The sequence below is a fragment of the Populus euphratica genome, unplaced genomic scaffold (assembly GCF_000495115.2).
Source record: "Populus euphratica unplaced genomic scaffold, PopEup_1.0 scaffold42.1, whole genome shotgun sequence".
Taxonomy (NCBI): domain Eukaryota; kingdom Viridiplantae; phylum Streptophyta; class Magnoliopsida; order Malpighiales; family Salicaceae; genus Populus; species Populus euphratica.
In genome coordinates, this window is record NW_011499903.1 from 51,549 (window position 1) to 57,245 (window position 5,697).

Sequence of the window (5,697 nt, forward strand, 5' to 3'; positions counted from 1 at the left end):
AAGTTAATAAGAGTCTGACGAGTTACCTGACCCAACATACATGGATTCAACAATATCCTAAGCCCAAGTGAATGCAGGTCTGGCAAGTTGTCAGATCTAATATTCTGGGGATCAACAACATGTTGAGCTTAGGTAAATGTGGGTCTAATGAGTTACCAGATCCAATATACCTGGGATCGGCCACATGCTGAGCCTAGATGAATGTGGGTATGGTGAGTAGCCAAACCCAACATACTTGGGATTGACCATTTGTTGAGCTTAATTGAACATGGGTTTGGTGAGTTGTAAGGCCTAATACACTGGGGTCGGCCACGTGCTGAGCCCAAATGAATATGGGTCTAACGAATTGCCAGACCCAACATACTTGGTTTCGATCACATCCCAAACCCAAATGAAAGTGGGTCTAAAGAGTTGTCAGATCTAATATATATGAGCTCGCTCATGCGCTGTGTCTAAATAAACATAAATAATATGAGTCGTCAAACCTAATATACTTAGACTCAACCATGTGCAGAGCCTAAATAAACTTGGATCATGTGAGTCACCAGACCCAATGTACTTAGGCTCAGCCACCTGCGAAGCCCAAGCAAACATGGGTATGGTGATTTACCACACCCATCTCTCATATGCTTGGATACGCTCTCAACTCCATTGGACTAGAGGTCGTTATATCCCATATTAAGACCATAATGCTTTGTTTATCTATTCTTAAGATTGTTACATGAAGTATTCATGTTAAAGATAAGTATCTCCCTATATCTATTGGTGTTTAAAAAGTTTCGCAAATCTAATTAATGATATGTAAGAGATCTTTATCCTTTATTGATTCCATTAGGATAAAATGACTATTTAAGCCTTTTACTCCATCAAAATAACAAGATTCAAGGAATATAAATATCCCCTCAACCACCTAGGTACAAGGTTCATAATTTCTACTCTCCAAGCATTTAGACCTTAATCCTTAGAGCATTTATCTTACCAAAACAAGAACAAACACTCTTATTTTTATAATTTAAAACTTTTTCTTTTATTTATTATAATCCCTTACTTAAAAGTCACTACCTTTGTCATCCAAGGGTCCTTAAACCATACCAAAAAGGACTATTTTACAAGTTTTGGGACTTATACTACTACTCATATACCTCTTAAGCTTTTAAGAAGGAAATATTAATATGAACACGTGATTAACCATTATCCAAATATCAAATAAACTCATTCTTAAGTACATAGGATTTTGGGACATCATCATTTTATGTTGTATATGAGAACTCAAGATCAAAAGGTCATTAACTGCTCTACTGGTTTATTGATACCCCTACTCATCATCAATGATAAACAATCAAGACACTTTTAGAATAAGACATTTAATAGATCTCCCTATCATAACAGACATTTCTTCCTAGCCAACTAACACGATCAAAAGATTGATGTCTTTTTTCAAATACAGGAGTATCAAAGTAATAAATAATCCGACAAGACCGAGGTCGAGCTATACTTATTCTTACACCATTAGTGTAACCTTTTCACCTTGACATAATAAACTTAGCAAAACATAATAAAAGAGAGAAATATAAATAAACAAGATAAAAATATAATTAAGATAAAAGTTAACTAAGTAAAGGAAAGGAAATGAAAGACATAAAAAAGATATTAATAAAAGTAAGTAAAGGAAAGGAAATGAAAGGCATAAAAAAGATATTAACAAAAGTAAAACTTAGGCCTATGTCTTAGCTTTCCATCCATATAAAAACAGACCTAAATCTAAGATCTATAGCTCCAGATATGACCTAATGACCGAACAATGTTCTAGTTTGGGTTGAACTAGCATCTTTTTTCTAAGTTTAGCCCTTTCTTTGTCCTTTTAATTTCAATGCTTAAACTTATCTATCAATCCTTTTATTTATGTGATAGGCCTGCACTTAAGATAAATATTTATCATAAATTAAAGGTATCTTATGGTATCAAACTTTTTATTATAAAACATGCTTTAGTTGAGGAGTTATTGATACTTCAAGTGCAAAATGATGACATAAAACCTTGATAAAAATGTACTTTTAAGTACTAATCAATAGTCCTAACTTAGCATACCCTCTTAGAAATGCCCAAAGACATCTTCAATCCTCTTAAGGATAGCCAAACTAAATGAATTATAGGTATACTTTTCATTGAGAGTTCCTCTTCATTCCAAGCAGGAAGGCAACAGCCAAACTCACCAAGAAAATTTCTTAAATAAATTTCTAAGTATGGGTGTTGGACTCATATAGAAGGCCTAAAGAAGTCTCCTTAAATTTTATAAGTAAGGGTGTTGGACTAATACACAATGCCTAAAGAAGTCCCATTGAGCATGCCAACCTAAAAATCTTGTAAGTATAGGCGTTGGACCCACATAAACCACCTAAAGGCCTTCACTTTATCAAAAGGCCATCTATCTATACTTATAAAATAATAAGATAAAACACAATGTAACTCAATATATATCTAAATAAATCTTCAAGGCCTTAAGGCCAAATCTAAGGCTTAAAGCTATAATATTCATTACATGATTAAAAAAAAACTCTACAAGACCAAGGTAAATAAACAATTCAAATTATTTCTACCAAAAAAAGGATTTCTACTTGTCTAGTCTTGACTTTTAGGCAAGGTAAACACCATCCTAGGCCATAACATCTCTTGTAGGGATGATATCCTTGAAGTTTGGAACTTGACCATTAGGAAAGGACTCACTGAAGCCCACATACATTCTTATAGAGAGGTTAGAGAAATACAAGTCAGTCATGGATAAAAAGAGCCTATCCTTGATGGTCTCTGCTAAATAGACAAACTCCTTGTATTCAACATATATCTCTTAAGAAGAATTCTTTAATGTCTCTATCCTTGTACAAGAGTTATGTGCCTCCTCTTTTGGCCTCCAGCTCCTCCCTCAAGGCTTTTTTGGATTCTTTAAGCTCGATTACTTTTTTCTCCAAATAGTTTATTTGGTTTACGTCTACCCAAACTTCTTTTTAGTTGAGCTTAAGATGTACGCCTATCCCTTTAGTTTCCCTTGCAATTAGGCATGGGAAACATTAATAACCATTAACTCAGCATCTTAAACAGCCTTTTTCTCCTCCATTCTACGCTCCTTTATCATATTAGCATGACATCGCTCAATGGGCTCCCCCATATACGTCATATTGATTAATTTCTCAAGTGCACGAATCGTAACAAGTAATAAAATGATTAGCATGAAATCGCTCAATGGGCTCCCCCATATACTTCATATTGATTAATTTCTCAAGTGCACGAATCGTAACAAGTAATAAAATGATTAGCATGAAATCGCTCAATGGGCTCCCCCATATACTTCATATTGATTAATTTCTCAAGTGCACGAATCGTAACAAGTAATAAAATGATTAGCATGAAATCGCTCAATGGGCTCCCCCATATACTTCATATTGATTAATTTCTCAAGTGCACGAATCGTAACAAGTAATAAAATGATTAGTAGAGTATCGTCCCACAAGGATTTGTAAAAATTACTATTAATTACCAAAATATTTTAAATTATGATATATTTAAAAATCAAATGAGATAGTTGACAAAACAAAAATTAATGATTAAAAACAAATAACCATCAAATATTATTGAATTTAATTCTACTAGTTCTAGAATTTTTGACTTACTGTAACTATTCCTATACGAACTTCTTCAATTGAATTAATTACTCCTAGCATTGATAATCAAGTTTTTCTAATTTAAACACTAATCTCCCTCGAGTATCAATGAATTATTTGGACAAGCAAACTTCATGTTTTCTATGAAATTTCTAAATTTATCAAAATTTATTAAGTACTGTAAAACCTTTAATGATTACAAAGTTTTCTAGGATATCTCTATCCTATAGATTTTTTAAGGTATTTTAAATAATGGATAAAATAATTATCACTTCTCAGTCTCAAATTGAATTCCAAATCATATAGATGTTGGCCAAACATGCACAAGCATTAAACATAGAATGAAATACTCAACAACTAATGTAATAATTCAATCAAAGAAATTGTCCACATATTCATAGTAAGGTTACATCAAAAACCCCATAATAAAAGTCTACTCCATTGTTAAATTAAAGAGAAACAAACTTGATATAATGAACATCACTCAAAGGTAGAGAATAGCAAGAGAATAGGTAGGTGTCCTCCAATCTTCTCTGATTTTTGTCCCTCTGTTTGTCTCTGTTTTTGTCTCACTCCTATCTTGTTTTTAATGTATTCTAAGGTCTCTCTATGTCTCTTTATCTCTCTACCAAACCCCTCTTTTTCTCTTTTATATTTTGGCCTTTTTACCCCCGAATGGAAAGAAGAAAATTTCCTTTTGTTTCGTATTCCTTTCCTATTTTGATATTGCGGGCCAGATTTGGCTCAAGAAACGTATGAATTCAAAGATCTCTATTTTTGGAAAATTGAATCTTCTTTTCAATGACTCCAATGTTGCAATTTTTAGACCCTTAAGACTTAAGATATGGGCCATAACTCAAGACAGCATTTAGAGTGTAGGAAGTTCAAGTCTGATTCAATCACTAATTTTTTACTTGCTCTTTGGGCTTCAAAACAACAAAACTGAGTTCTATACCCTTTATATGTTTTCTAGATTTTCATCTTAGATATTTGAAAATGGTGAAGAATGCTTGGAACTAAGTTGTATAACTTTATTTGCAGCCTAAAATCAATCAATGTTCAGTTTTACTACCTAATTCCGCCTACGTAGTAACCTAGTATTTGAAAACATCTTAATTTCCCACGAGGTTAATAGTTCAAAAATGGATCCAAAATTCTATTTAACTGTCCAACACATCCAAAATATTTCAAAATTAAGCATGATAGTGGAAAACATACATGCTAAATATTCACATATCACTCCGCAAGCTTTGGAGAAGAAAATATTGATATGAACACATGATTAATCATTATCCAAAGACCAAATAATGTCATTCCTTAGTAGAAAGAATTTTGGATATAAGTTATACCTTTTTTAGTAAATAAAATTAATGGTTCGCATAGAATAATCACCCGCCACTAGAATTATCTCCATTTCTTTTTCCATCAAGCCTGGGTTTAGTTGAAAAAAGGTGATAAAGAAGGAAAGTATTACTATTAAAGCAAAAAATATGTAATAATTTGATAGTGCCTTAGTAGGGCAGCTCCTTTACTATTTATATAAAGCATTGTACATATGTTATGGTGTAACTTGTTACACATGATAAAACTATACAAGAGGAAACATAATATTTTTTATTTTACAACACATCCCATAATACACCCCCTCAAGCTAAGGGTAGGTTATCCACATTGATTAGTACTTAAAAGTGCATTTTTATCATGGTTTTATATCATCATTTTGCACTTGAAGTATCAATAACTCCTTAACTAAAGAATGTTTTATAATAATATATCTAATAATATAAGATACCTTTAATTTGTGGTAAATGTTCATTTTAAATGTAGTCCTATCACATAAATGAAAGGATTGATTGATGACTTCAAGAACTTAAATTGCAAGGGCAAAGAGATGATATAATTTAAAGGTAACAACTAAGGGAAAGGGATTGTATATAATTTAAAAAAAGAAAAAAAATAAAAAAAATAAAAAAAATGATAAAAATAAAAATGTAGATAAGTTTGGTTTCGTAGCCTCCCTAACCTAAGCAATTAAGCTTGT